The sequence below is a fragment of the Mixophyes fleayi genome, chromosome 10 (genome assembly GCF_038048845.1).
Source record: "Mixophyes fleayi isolate aMixFle1 chromosome 10, aMixFle1.hap1, whole genome shotgun sequence".
In the NCBI taxonomy this organism is placed as follows: Eukaryota; Metazoa; Chordata; class Amphibia; order Anura; family Limnodynastidae; genus Mixophyes; species Mixophyes fleayi.
In genome coordinates, this window is record NC_134411.1 from 16,127,206 (window position 1) to 16,141,786 (window position 14,581).

At 36.1% G+C, this 14,581-nt stretch overlaps 13 non-coding genes across 13 annotated transcripts; all 13 read right to left on the bottom strand.

The window, feature by feature from the left end:
- Positions 1-982: 982 nt before the first annotated feature.
- Positions 983-1,064, bottom strand: TRNAS-GCU (transfer RNA serine (anticodon GCU)). The gene has a single exon. It is a non-coding gene; the product is annotated as a tRNA-Ser (tRNA).
- A 1,060-nt stretch (positions 1,065-2,124) lies between these two features.
- TRNAS-GCU (transfer RNA serine (anticodon GCU)) lies at positions 2,125-2,206 on the bottom strand. The gene has a single exon. It is a non-coding gene; the product is annotated as a tRNA-Ser (tRNA).
- Positions 2,207-3,266: 1,060 nt separating this feature from the next.
- Positions 3,267-3,348, bottom strand: TRNAS-GCU (transfer RNA serine (anticodon GCU)). The gene has a single exon. It is a non-coding gene; the product is annotated as a tRNA-Ser (tRNA).
- Positions 3,349-4,408: 1,060 nt separating this feature from the next.
- Positions 4,409-4,490, bottom strand: TRNAS-GCU (transfer RNA serine (anticodon GCU)). Its single transcript has one exon. It is a non-coding gene; the product is annotated as a tRNA-Ser (tRNA).
- A 1,060-nt stretch (positions 4,491-5,550) lies between these two features.
- On the bottom strand, positions 5,551-5,632 carry TRNAS-GCU (transfer RNA serine (anticodon GCU)). The gene has a single exon. It is a non-coding gene; the product is annotated as a tRNA-Ser (tRNA).
- Positions 5,633-6,692: 1,060 nt separating this feature from the next.
- On the bottom strand, positions 6,693-6,774 carry TRNAS-GCU (transfer RNA serine (anticodon GCU)). Its single transcript has one exon. It is a non-coding gene; the product is annotated as a tRNA-Ser (tRNA).
- A 1,059-nt stretch (positions 6,775-7,833) lies between these two features.
- On the bottom strand, positions 7,834-7,915 carry TRNAS-GCU (transfer RNA serine (anticodon GCU)). The gene has a single exon. It is a non-coding gene; the product is annotated as a tRNA-Ser (tRNA).
- Positions 7,916-8,975: 1,060 nt separating this feature from the next.
- On the bottom strand, positions 8,976-9,057 carry TRNAS-GCU (transfer RNA serine (anticodon GCU)). The gene has a single exon. It is a non-coding gene; the product is annotated as a tRNA-Ser (tRNA).
- Positions 9,058-10,117: 1,060 nt separating this feature from the next.
- TRNAS-GCU (transfer RNA serine (anticodon GCU)) lies at positions 10,118-10,199 on the bottom strand. The gene has a single exon. It is a non-coding gene; the product is annotated as a tRNA-Ser (tRNA).
- A 1,060-nt stretch (positions 10,200-11,259) lies between these two features.
- On the bottom strand, positions 11,260-11,341 carry TRNAS-GCU (transfer RNA serine (anticodon GCU)). The gene has a single exon. It is a non-coding gene; the product is annotated as a tRNA-Ser (tRNA).
- A 1,059-nt stretch (positions 11,342-12,400) lies between these two features.
- TRNAS-GCU (transfer RNA serine (anticodon GCU)) lies at positions 12,401-12,482 on the bottom strand. Its single transcript has one exon. It is a non-coding gene; the product is annotated as a tRNA-Ser (tRNA).
- A 1,064-nt stretch (positions 12,483-13,546) lies between these two features.
- TRNAS-GCU (transfer RNA serine (anticodon GCU)) lies at positions 13,547-13,628 on the bottom strand. Its single transcript has one exon. It is a non-coding gene; the product is annotated as a tRNA-Ser (tRNA).
- An 859-nt stretch (positions 13,629-14,487) lies between these two features.
- Positions 14,488-14,569, bottom strand: TRNAS-GCU (transfer RNA serine (anticodon GCU)). Its single transcript has one exon. It is a non-coding gene; the product is annotated as a tRNA-Ser (tRNA).
- Between the last annotated feature and the right edge of the window lie 12 nt (positions 14,570-14,581).

The following is a 14,581-nucleotide window of genomic DNA, read 5'->3' on the forward strand; positions in this document are numbered from 1 at the left end:
AGTGAGTTATCTAGCTTTGAAGTGAATGCATTTTACCTATTTAGATTCTCATCGTTATCACAGGGACTGGATATAAATCCACTCGTAACTGAGCCTTTGCTTGATGATCATTTATACTACTTTCAGTTGAAATATATTTTTGAACTACCTCTACCATGATGGTGCACCATCACAGACACAAATTCATATCTGATATAGCTGGTAACATGACTTATGCTGATATTAGAGTGATAGAGTTCACTAAATGTTTGCATGAGTGTCCTTAATGAAAAGACTGACAATAAATAACAGGAGTTGAGTTTGAATCTCAGCAGATCCTTTATTTGTGTCTTTCAACATCACAATTTGATGTTTGCTGCCATTGTAGAAGAAAAAAAGACAGTCATCCATGAATATGACATGCCAACTTCCATTATTCCGTCTTCAACTACACTTCCTTAATGGACTAGATTCTGATGCAACTTTGTTCATCTTCTTGCTTTTTGACTCTGAAATCATTATACAAAAGCATATTTAGATGGCAGTAACTAACCTGTGAAGGGTGGATTTGCAACACACCTTGTACTGCCCAATAGATGTGCAGTATATCACTTCAAAACAATCGGTTTTCAAGGAAAAGTCTGGTTCTTTATTCCCAAGAAGATTCCAGACATAAGGCACTGGTATAATAGCTGCTGAAAAATGTGTATTAGAAAGTTACTTTCTCAGGATCAATTAGAAATCAATCACTTTTAAGGTCAAGGTAGAATGCAGGGAAAAATGTAGTTTTCAGTTCCATGGGACCTACAAAATAGTGTCAAGAATTGTATTTCTACAAAGGAAATCTTTATGTTACTTGAGTAATCTTGGAGGTTAAATACTGTTTTCACTTCTATCAATTTTGAGTAGAATTGGATTTTGATTGGATTTGATTTCTTCGAACATATTCTTCTTTTTTAGCCCGTTGGGGCCGTTTTGAATAAAATTTGCAGGTAACTCAGGACGACGAGGATGGGACTCGAACCCATGCGTGCAGAGCACAATGGATTAGCAGTCCATCGCCTTAACCACTCGGCCACCTCGTCCTACTTATTTTTTAGACTGCGTCTTTTTCGAACATTTTTTGGAGAAACTCCTTTTAGACTGATGTTAAATTGAAATGTAGTGAGTTATCTAGCTTTGAAGTGAATGCATTTTACCTATTTAGATTCTCATCGTTATCACAGGGACTGGATATAAATCCACTCGTAACTGAGCCTTTGCTTGATGATCATTTATACTACTTTCAGTTGAAATATATTTTTGAACTACCTCTACCATGATGGTGCACCATCACAGACACAAATTCATATCTGATATAGCTGGTAACATGACTTATGCTGATATTAGAGTGATAGAGTTCACTAAATGTTTGCATGAGTGTCCTTAATGAAAAGACTGACAATAAATAACAGGAGTTGAGTTTGAATCTCAGCAGATCCTTTATTTGTGTCTTTCAACATCACAATTTGATGTTTGCTGCCATTGTAGAAGAAAAAAAGACAGTCATCCATGAATATGACATGCCAACTTCCATTATTCCGTCTTCAACTACACTTCCTTAATGGACTAGATTCTGATGCAACTTTGTTCATCTTCTTGCTTTTTGACTCTGAAATCATTATACAAAAGCATATTTAGATGGCAGTAACTAACCTGTGAAGGGTGGATTTGCAACACACCTTGTACTGCCCAATAGATGTGCAGTATATCACTTCAAAACAATCGGTTTTCAAGGAAAAGTCTGGTTCTTTATTCCCAAGAAGATTCCAGACATAAGGCACTGGTATAATAGCTGCTGAAAAATGTGTATTAGAAAGTTACTTTCTCAGGATCAATTAGAAATCAATCACTTTTAAGGTCAAGGTAGAATGCAGGGAAAAATGTAGTTTTCAGTTCCATGGGACCTACAAAATAGTGTCAAGAATTGTATTTCTACAAAGGAAATCTTTATGTTACTTGAGTAATCTTGGAGGTTAAATACTGTTTTCACTTCTATCAATTTTGAGTAGAATTGGATTTTGATTGGATTTGATTTCTTCGAACATATTCTTCTTTTTTAGCCCGTTGGGGCCGTTTTGAATAAAATTTGCAGGTAACTCAGGACGACGAGGATGGGATTCGAACCCATGCGTGCAGAGCACAATGGATTAGCAGTCCATCGCCTTAACCACTCGGCCACCTCGTCCTACTTGATTTTTAGACTGCGTCTTTTTCGAACATTTTTTGGAGAAACTCCTTTTAGACTGATGTTAAATTGAAATGTAGTGAGTTATCTAGCTTTGAAGTGAATGCATTTTACCTATTTAGATTCTCATCGTTATCACAGGGACTGGATATAAATCCACTCGTAACTGAGCCTTTGCTTGATGATCATTTATACTACTTTCAGTTGAAATATATTTTTGAACTACCTCTACCATGATGGTGCACCATCACAGACACAAATTCATATCTGATATAGCTGGTAACATGACTTATGCTGATATTAGAGTGATAGAGTTCACTAAATGTTTGCATGAGTGTCCTTAATGAAAAGACTGACAATAAATAACAGGAGTTGAGTTTGAATCTCAGCAGATCCTTTATTTGTGTCTTTCAACATCACAATTTGATGTTTGCTGCCATTGTAGAAGAAAAAAAGACAGTCATCCATGAATATGACATGCCAACTTCCATTATTCCGTCTTCAACTACACTTCCTTAATGGACTAGATTCTGATGCAACTTTGTTCATCTTCTTGCTTTTTGACTCTGAAATCATTATACAAAAGCATATTTAGATGGCAGTAACTAACCTGTGAAGGGTGGATTTGCAACACACCTTGTACTGCCCAATAGATGTGCAGTATATCACTTCAAAACAATCGGTTTTCAAGGAAAAGTCTGGTTCTTTAATCCCAAGAAGATTCCAGACATAAGGCACTGGTATAATAGCTGCTGAAAAATGTGTATTAGAAAGTTACTTTCTGAGGATCAATTAGAAATCAATCACTTTTAAGGTCAAGGTAGAATGCAGGGAAAAATGTAGTTTTCAGTTCCATGGGACCTACAAAATAGTGTCAAGAATTGTATTTCTACAAAGGAAATCTTTATGTTACTTGAGTAATCTTGGAGGTTAAATACTGTTTTCACTTCTATCAATTTTGAGTAGAATTGGATTTTGATTGGATTTGATTTCTTCGAACATATTCTTCTTTTTTAGCCCGTTGGGGCCGTTTTGAATAAAATTTGCAGGTAACTCAGGACGACGAGGATGGGATTCGAACCCATGCGTGCAGAGCACAATGGATTAGCAGTCCATCGCCTTAACCACTCGGCCACCTCGTCCTACTTGTTTTTTAGACTGCGTCTTTTTCGAACATTTTTTGGAGAAACTCCTTTTAGACTGATGTTAAATTGAAATGTAGTGAGTTATCTAGCTTTGAAGTGAATGCATTTTACCTATTTAGATTCTCATCGTTATCACAGGGACTGGATATAAATCCACTCGTAACTGAGCCTTTGCTTGATGATCATTTATACTACTTTCAGTTGAAATATATTTTTGAACTACCTCTACCATGATGGTGCACCATCACAGACACAAATTCATATCTGATATAGCTGGTAACATGACTTATGCTGATATTAGAGTGATAGAGTTCACTAAATGTTTGCATGAGTGTCCTTAATGAAAAGACTGACAATAAATAACAGGAGTTGAGTTTGAATCTCAGCAGATCCTTTATTTGTGTCTTTCAACATCACAATTTGATGTTTGCTGCCATTGTAGAAGAAAAAAAGACAGTCATCCATGAATATGACATGCCAACTTCCATTATTCCGTCTTCAACTACACTTCCTTAATGGACTAGATTCTGATGCAACTTTGTTCATCTTCTTGCTTTTTGACTCTGAAATCATTATACAAAAGCATATTTAGATGGCAGTAACTAACCTGTGAAGGGTGGATTTGCAACACACCTTGTACTGCCCAATAGATGTGCAGTATATCACTTCAAAACAATCGGTTTTCAAGGAAAAGTCTGGTTCTTTAATCCCAAGAAGATTCCAGACATAAGGCACTGGTATAATAGCTGCTGAAAAATGTGTATTAGAAAGTTACTTTCTCAGGATCAATTAGAAATCAATCACTTTTAAGGTCAAGGTAGAATGCAGGGAAAAATGTAGTTTTCAGTTCCATGGGACCTACAAAATAGTGTCAAGAATTGTATTTCTACAAAGGAAATCTTTATGTTACTTGAGTAATCTTGGAGGTTAAATACTGTTTTCACTTCTATCAATTTTGAGTAGAATTGGATTTTGATTGGATTTGATTTCTTCGAACATATTCTTCTTTTTTAGCCCGTTGGGGCCGTTTTGAATAAAATTTGCAGGTAACTCAGGACGACGAGGATGGGATTCGAACCCATGCGTGCAGAGCACAATGGATTAGCAGTCCATCGCCTTAACCACTCGGCCACCTCGTCCTACTTATTTTTTAGACTGCGTCTTTTTCGAACATTTTTTGGAGAAACTCCTTTTAGACTGATGTTAAATTGAAATGTAGTGAGTTATCTAGCTTTGAAGTGAATGCATTTTACCTATTTAGATTCTCATCGTTATCACAGGGACTGGATATAAATCCACTCGTAACTGAGCCTTTGCTTGATGATCATTTATACTACTTTCAGTTGAAATATATTTTTGAACTACCTCTACCATGATGGTGCACCATCACAGACACAAATTCATATCTGATATAGCTGGTAACATGACTTATGCTGATATTAGAGTGATAGAGTTCACTAAATGTTTGCATGAGTGTCCTTAATGAAAAAACTGACAATAAATAACAGGAGTTGAGTTTGAATCTCAGCAGATCCTTTATTTGTGTCTTTCAACATCACAATTTGATGTTTGCTGCCATTGTAGAAGAAAAAAAGACAGTCATCCATGAATATGACATGCCAACTTCCATTATTCCGTCTTCAACTACACTTCCTTAATGGACTAGATTCTGATGCAACTTTGTTCATCTTCTTGCTTTTTGACTCTGAAATCATTATACAAAAGCATATTTAGATGGCAGTAACTAACCTGTGAAGGGTGGATTTGCAACACACCTTGTACTGCCCAATAGATGTGCAGTATATCACTTCAAAACAATCGGTTTTCAAGGAAAAGTCTGGTTCTTTAATCCCAAGAAGATTCCAGACATAAGGCACTGGTATAATAGCTGCTGAAAAATGTGTATTAGAAAGTTACTTTCTGAGGATCAATTAGAAATCAATCACTTTTAAGGTCAAGGTAGAATGCAGGGAAAAATGTAGTTTTCAGTTCCATGGGACCTACAAAATAGTGTCAAGAATTGTATTTCTACAAAGGAAATCTTTATGTTACTTGAGTAATCTTGGAGGTTAAATACTGTTTTCACTTCTATCAATTTTGAGTAGAATTGGATTTTGATTGGATTTGATTTCTTCGAACATATTCTTCTTTTTTAGCCCGTTGGGGCCGTTTTGAATAAAATTTGCAGGTAACTCAGGACGACGAGGATGGGATTCGAACCCATGCGTGCAGAGCACAATGGATTAGCAGTCCATCGCCTTAACCACTCGGCCACCTCGTCCTACTTATTTTTTAGACTGCGTCTTTTTCGAACATTTTTTGGAGAAACTCCTTTTAGACTGATGTTAAATTGAAATGTAGTGAGTTATCTAGCTTTGAAGTGAATGCATTTTACCTATTTAGATTCTCATCGTTATCACAGGGACTGGATATAAATCCACTCGTAACTGAGCCTTTGCTTGATGATCATTTATACTACTTTCAGTTGAAATATATTTTTGAACTACCTCTACCATGATGGTGCACCATCACAGACACAAATTCATATCTGATATAGCTGGTAACATGACTTATGCTGATATTAGAGTGATAGAGTTCACTAAATGTTTGCATGAGTGTCCTTAATGAAAAGACTGACAATAAATAACAGGAGTTGAGTTTGAATCTCAGCAGATCCTTTATTTGTGTCTTTCAACATCACAATTTGATGTTTGCTGCCATTGTAGAAGAAAAAAAGACAGTCATCCATGAATATGACATGCCAACTTCCATTATTCCGTCTTCAACTACACTTCCTTAATGGACTAGATTCTGATGCAACTTTGTTCATCTTCTTGCTTTTTGACTCTGAAATCATTATACAAAAGCATATTTAGATGGCAGTAACTAACCTGTGAAGGGTGGATTTGCAACACACCTTGTACTGCCCAATAGATGTGCAGTATATCACTTCAAAACAATCGGTTTTCAAGGAAAAGTCTGGTTCTTTAATCCCAAGAAGATTCCAGACATAAGGCACTGGTATAATAGCTGCTGAAAAATGTGTATTAGAAAGTTACTTTCTCAGGATCAATTAGAAATCAATCACTTTTAAGGTCAAGGTAGAATGCAGGGAAAAATGTAGTTTTCAGTTCCATGGGACCTACAAAATAGTGTCAAGAATTGTATTTCTACAAAGGAAATCTTTATGTTACTTGAGTAATCTTGGAGGTTAAATACTGTTTTCACTTCTATCAATTTTGAGTAGAATTGAATTTTGATTGGATTTGATTTCTTCGAACATATTCTTCTTTTTTAGCCCGTTGGGGCCGTTTTGAATAAAATTTGCAGGTAACTCAGGACGACGAGGATGGGATTCGAACCCATGCGTGCAGAGCACAATGGATTAGCAGTCCATCGCCTTAACCACTCGGCCACCTCGTCCTACTTATTTTTTAGACTGCGTCTTTTTCGAACATTTTTGGAGAAACTCCTTTTAGAGTGATGTTAAATTGAAATGTAGTGAGTTATCTAGCTTTGAAGTGAATGCATTTTACCTATTTAGATTCTCATCGTTATCACAGGGACTGGATATAAATCCACTCGTAACTGAGCCTTTGCTTGATGATCATTTATACTACTTTCAGTTGAAATATATTTTTGAACTACCTCTACCATGATGGTGCACCATCACAGACACAAATTCATATCTGATATAGCTGGTAACATGACTTATGCTGATATTAGAGTGATAGAGTTCACTAAATGTTTGCATGAGTGTCCTTAATGAAAAGACTGACAATAAATAACAGGAGTTGAGTTTGAATCTCAGCAGATCCTTTATTTGTGTCTTTCAACATCACAATTTGATGTTTGCTGCCATTGTAGAAGAAAAAAAGACAGTCATCCATGAATATGACATGCCAACTTCCATTATTCCGTCTTCAACTACACTTCCTTAATGGACTAGATTCTGATGCAACTTTGTTCATCTTCTTGCTTTTTGACTCTGAAATCATTATACAAAAGCATATTTAGATGGCAGTAACTAACCTATGAAGGGTGGATTTGCAACACACCTTGTACTGCCCAATAGATGTGCAGTATATCACTTCAAAACAATCGGTTTTCAAGGAAAAGTCTGGTTCTTTATTCCCAAGAAGATTCCAGACATAAGGCACTGGTATAATAGCTGCTGAAAAATGTGTATTAGAAAGTTACTTTCTCAGGATCAATTAGAAATCAATCACTTTTAAGGTCAAGGTAGAATGCAGGGAAAAATGTAGTTTTCAGTTCCATGGGACCTACAAAATAGTGTCAAGAATTGTATTTCTACAAAGGAAATCTTTATGTTACTTGAGTAATCTTGGAGGTTAAATACTGTTTTCACTTCTATCAATTTTGAGTAGAATTGGATTTTGATTGGATTTGATTTCTTCAAACATATTCTTCTTTTTTAGCCCGTTGGGGCCTTTTTGAATAAAATTTGCAGGTAACTCAGGACGACGAGGATGGGATTCGAACCCATGCGTGCAGAGCACAATGGATTAGCAGTCCATCGCCTTAACCACTCGGCCACCTCGTCCTACTTGTTTTTTAGACTGCGTCTTTTTCGAACATTTTTTGGAGAAACTCCTTTTAGAGTGATGTTAAATTGAAATGTAGTGAGTTATCTAGCTTTGAAGTGAATGCATTTTACCTATTTAGATTCTCATCGTTATCACAGGAACTGGATATAAATCCACTCGTAACTGAGCCTTTGCTTGATGATCATTTATACTACTTTCAGTTGAAATATATTTTTGAACTACCTCTACCATGATGGTGCACCATCACAGACACAAATTCATATCTGATATAGCTGGTAACATGACTTATGCTGATATTAGAGTGATAGAGTTCACTAAATGTTTGCATGAGTGTCCTTAATGAAAAGACTGACAATAAATAACAGGAGTTGAGTTTGAATCTCAGCAGATCCTTTATTTGTGTCTTTCAACATCACAATTTGATGTTTTCTGCCATTGTAGAAGAAAAAAAGACAGTCATCCATGAATATGACATGCCAACTTCCATTATTCCGTCTTCAACTACACTTCCTTAATGGACTAGATTCTGATGCAACTTTGTTCATCTTCTTGCTTTTTGACTCTGAAATCATTATACAAAAGCATATTTAGATGGCAGTAACTAACCTATGAAGGGTGGATTTGCAACACACCTTGTACTGCCCAATAGATGTGCAGTATATCACTTCAAAACAATCGGTTTTCAAGGAAAAGTCTGGTTCTTTATTCCCAAGAAGATTCCAGACATAAGGCACTGGTATAATAGCTGCTGAAAAATGTGTATTAGAAAGTTACTTTCTCAGGATCAATTAGAAATCAATCACTTTTAAGGTCAAGGTAGAATGCAGGGAAAAATGTAGTTTTCAGTTCCATGGGACCTACAAAATAGTGTCAAGAATTGTATTTCTACAAAGGAAATCTTTATGTTACTTGAGTAATCTTGGAGGTTAAATACTGTTTTCACTTCTATCAATTTTGAGTAGAATTGGATTTTGATTGGATTTGATTTCTTCGAACATATTCTTCTTTTTTAGCCCGTTGGGGCCGTTTTGAATAACATTTGCAGGTAACTCAGGACGACGAGGATGGGATTCGAACCCATGCGTGCAGAGCACAATGGATTAGCAGTCCATCGCCTTAACCACTCGGCCACCTCGTCCTACTTATTTTTTAGGCTGCGACTTTTTCGAACATTTTTTGGAGAAACTCCTTTTAGACTGATGTTAAATTGAAATGTAGTGAGTTATCTAGCTTTGAAGTGAATGCATTTTACCTATTTAGATTCTCATCGTTATCACAGGGACTGGATATAAATCCACTCGTAACTGAGCCTTTGCTTGATGATCATTTATACTACTTTCAGTTGAAATATATTTTTGAACTACCTCTACCATGATGGTGCACCATCACAGACACAAATTCATATCTGATATAGCTGGTAACATGACTTATGCTGATATTAGAGTGATAGAGTTCACTAAATGTTTGCATGAGTGTCCTTAATGAAAAGACTGACAATAAATAACAGGAGTTGAGTTTGAATCTCAGCAGATCCTTTATTTGTGTCTTTCAACATCACAATTTGATGTTTGCTGCCATTGTAGAAGAAAAAAAGACAGTCATCCATGAATATGACATGCCAACTTCCATTATTCCGTCTTCAACTACACTTCCTTAATGGACTAGATTCTAATGCAACTTTGTTCATCTTCTTGCTTTTTGACTCTGAAATCATTATACAAAAGCATATTTAGATGGCAGTAACTAACCTGTGAAGGGTGGATTTGCAACACACCTTGTACTGCCCAATAGATGTGCAGTATATCACTTCAAAACAATCGGTTTTCAAGGAAAAGTCTGGTTCTTTAATCCCAAGAAGATTCCAGACATAAGGCACTGGTATAATAGCTGCTGAAAAATGTGTATTAGAAAGTTACTTTCTGAGGATCAATTAGAAATCAATCACTTTTAAGGTCAAGGTAGAATGCAGGGAAAAATGTAGTTTTCAGTTCCATGGGACCTACAAAATAGTGTCAAGAATTGTATTTCTACAAAGGAAATCTTTATGTTACTTGAGTAATCTTGGAGGTTAAATACTGTTTTCACTTCTATCAATTTTGAGTAGAATTGGATTTTGATTGGATTTGATTTCTTCGAACATATTCTTCTTTTTTAGCCCGTTGGGGCCGTTTTGAATAAAATTTGCAGGTAACTCAGGACGACGAGGATGGGATTCGAACCCATGCGTGCAGAGCACAATGGATTAGCAGTCCATCGCCTTAACCACTCGGCCACCTCGTCCTACTTATTTTTTAGGCTGCGACTTTTTCGAACATTTTTTGGAGAAACTCCTTTTAGACTGATGTTAAATTGAAATGTAGTGAGTTATCTAGCTTTGAAGTGAATGCATTTTACCTATTTAGATTCTCATCGTTATCACAGGGACTGGATATAAATCCACTCGTAACTGAGCCTTTGCTTGATGATCATTTATACTACTTTCAGTTGAAATATATTTTTGAACTACCTCTACCATGATGGTGCACCATCACAGACACAAATTCATATCTGATATAGCTGGTAACATGACTTATGCTGATATTAGAGTGATAGAGTTCACTAAATGTTTGCATGAGTGTCCTTAATGAAAAGACTGACAATAAATAACAGGAGTTGAGTTTGAATCTCAGCAGATCCTTTATTTGTGTCTTTCAACATCACAATTTGATATTTGCTGCCATTGTAGAAGAAAAAAAGACAGTCATCCATGAATATGACATGCCAACTTCCATTATTCCGTCTTCAACTACACTTCCTTAATGGACTAGATTCTGATGCAACTTTGTTCATCTTCTTGCTTTTTCACTCTGAAATCATTATACAAAAGCATATTTAGATGGCAGTAACTAACCTGTGAAGGGTGGATTTGCAACACACCTTGTACTGCCCAATAGATGTGCAGTATATCACTTCAAAACAATCGGTTTTCAAGGAAAAGTCTGGTTCTTTAATCCCAAGAAGATTCCAGACATAAGGCACTGGTATAATAGCTGCTGAAAAATGTGTATTAGAAAGTTACTTTCTCAGGATCAATTAGAAATCAATCACTTTTAAGGTCAAGGTAGAATGCAGGGAAAAATGTAGTTTTCAGTTCCATGGGACCTACAAAATAGTGTCAAGAATTGTATTTCTACAAAGGAAATCTTTATGTTACTTGAGTAATCTTGGAGGTTAAATACTGTTTTCACTTCTATCAATTTTGAGTAGAATTGAATTTTGATTGGATTTGATTTCTTCGAACATATTCTTCTTTTTTAGCCCGTTGGGGCCGTTTTGAATAAAATTTGCAGGTAACTCAGGACGACGAGGATGGGATTCGAACCCATGCGTGCAGAGCACAATGGATTAGCAGTCCATCGCCTTAACCACTCGGCCACCTCGTCCTACTTATTTTTTAGACTGCGTCTTTTTCGAACATTTTTGGAGAAACTCCTTTTAGACTGATGTTAAATTGAAATGTAGTGAGTTATCTAGCTTTGAAGTGAATGCATTTTACCTATTTAGATTCTCATCGTTATCACAGGGACTGGATATAAATCCACTCGTAACTGAGCCTTTGCTTGATGATCATTTATACTACTTTCAGTTGAAATATATTTTTGAACTACCTCTACCATGATGGTGCACCATCACAGACACAAATTCATATCTGATATAGCTGGTAACATGACTTATGCTGATATTAGAGTGATAGAGTTCACTAAATGTTTGCATGAGTGTCCTTAATGAAAAGACTGACAATAAATAACAGGAGTTGAGTTTGAATCTCAGCAGATCCTTTATTTGTGTCTTTCAACATCACAATTTGATGTTTGCTGCCATTGTAGAAGAAAAAAAGACAGTCATCCATGAATATGACATGCCAACTTCCATTATTCCGTCTTCAACTACACTTCCTTAATGGACTAGATTCTGATGCAACTTTGTTCATCTTCTTGCTTTTTGACTCTGAAATCATTATACAAAAGCATATTTAGATGGCAATAACTATCCTGTGAAGGGTGGATTTGCAACACACCTTGTACTGCCCAATAGATGTGCAGTATATCACTTCAAAACAATCGGTTTTCAAGGAAAAGTCTGGTTCTTTAATCCCAAGAAGATTCCAGACATAAGGCACTGGTATAATAGCTGCTGAAAAATGTGTATTAGAAAGTTACTTTCTGAGGATCAATTAGAAATCAATCACTTTTAAGGTCAAGGTAGAATGCAGGGAAAAATGTAGTTTTCAGTTCCATGGGACCTACAAAATAGTGTCAAGAATTGTATTTCTACAAAGGAAATCTTTATGTTACTTGAGTAATCTTGGAGGTTAAATACTGTTTTCACTTCTATCAATTTTGAGTAGAATTGGATTTTGATTGGATTTGATTTCTTCGAACATATTCTTCTTTTTTAGCCCGTTGGGGCCGTTTTGAATAAAATTTGCAGGTAACTCAGGACGACGAGGATGGGATTTGAACCCATGCGTGCAGAGCACAATGGATTAGCAGTCCATCGCCTTAACCACTCGGCCACCTCGTCCTACTTATTTTTTAAACTGCGTCTTTTTCGAACATTTTTTGGAGAAACTCCTTTTAGACTGATGTTAAATTGAAATGTAGTGAGTTATCTAGCTTTGAAGTGAATGCATTTTACCTATTTAGATTCTCATCGTTATCATAGGGACTGGATATAAATCCACTCGTAACTGAGCCTTTGCTTGATGATCATTTATACTACTTTCAGTTGAAATATATTTTTGAACTACCTCTACCATGATGGTGCACCATCACAGACACAAATTCATAACTGATATAGCTGGTTAATAACATGACTTATGCTGATATTAGAGTGATAGAGTTCACTAAATGTTTGCATGAGTGTCCTTAATGAAAAGACTGACAATAAATAACAGGAGTTGAGTTTGAATCTCAGCAGATCCTTTATTTGTGTCTTTCAACATCACAATTTGATGTTTGCTGCCATTGTAGAAGAAAAAAAGACAGTCATCCATGAATATGACATGCCAACTTCCATTATTCCGTCTTCAACTACACTTCCTTAATGGACTAGATTCTGATGCAACTTTATTCATCTTCTTGCTTTTTGACTCTGAAATCATTATACAAAAGCATATTTAGATGGCAGTAACTAACCTGTGAAGGGTGGATTTGCAACACACCTTGTACTGCCCAATAGATGTGCAGTATATCACTTCAAAACAATCGGTTTTCAAGGAAAAGTCTGGTTCTTTAATCCCAAGAAGATTCCAGACATAAGGCACTGGTATAATAGCTGCTGAAAAATGTGTATTAGAAAGTTACTTTCTCAGGATCAATTAGAAATCAATCACTTTTAAGGTCAAGGTAGAATGCAGGGAAAAATGTAGTTTTCAGTTCCATGGGACCTACAAAATAGTGTCAAGAATTGTATTTCTACAAAGGAAATCTTTATGTTACTTGAGTAATCTTGGAGGTTAAATACTGTTTTCACTTCTATCAATTTTGAGTAGAATTGGATTTTGATTGGATTTGATTTCTTCGAACATATTCTTCTTTTTTAGCCCGTTGGGGCCGTTTTGAATAAAATTTGCAGGTAACTCAGGACGACGAGGATGGGATTCGAACCCATGCGTGCAGAGCACAATGGATTAGCAGTCCATCGCCTTAACCACTCGGCCACCTTGTCCTTCTTATTTTTTACCTCTACCTCTACCATGATGGTGCACCATCACAGACACAAATTCATATCTGATATAGCTGGTTAATAACATGACTTATGCTGATATTAGAGTGATAGAGTTCACTAAATGTTTGCATGAGTGTCCTTAATGAAAAGACTGACAATAAATAACAGGAGTTGAGTTTGAATCTCAGCAGATCCTTTATTTGTGTCTTTCAACATCACAATTTGATGTTTGCTGGCATTGTAGAAGAAAAAAAGACAGTCATCCATGAATATGACATGCCAACTTCCATTATTCCGTCTTCAACTACACTTCCTTAATGGACTAGATTCTGATGCAACTTTATTCATCTTCTTGCTTTTTGACTCTGAAATCATTATACAAAAGCATATTTAGATGGCAGTAACTAACCTGTGAAGGGTGGATTTCCAACACACCTTGTACTGCCCAATAGATGTGCAGTATATCACTTCAAAACAATCGGTTTTCAAGGAAAAGTCTGGTTCTTTAATCCCAAGAAGATTCCAGACATAAGGCACTGGTATAATAGCTGCTGAAAAATGTGTATTAGAAAGTTACTTTCTCAGGATCAATTAGAAATCAATCACTTTTAAGGTCAAGGTAGAATGCAGGGGAAAATGTAGTTTTCAGTTCCATGGGACCTACAAAATAGTGTCAAGAATTGTATTTCTACAAAGGAAATCTTTATGTTACTTGAGTAATCTTGGAGGTTAAATACTGTTTTCACTTCTATCAATTTTGAGTAGAATTGGATTTTGATTGGATTTGATTTGTTTGAACATATTCTTCTTTTTTAGCCCGTTGGGGCCGTTTTGAATAAAATTTGCAGGTAACTCAGGACGACGAGGATGGGATTTGAACCCATGCGTGCAGAGCACAATGGATTAGCAGTCCATCGCCTTAACCACTCGGCCACCTCGTCCTACTTTTTTTT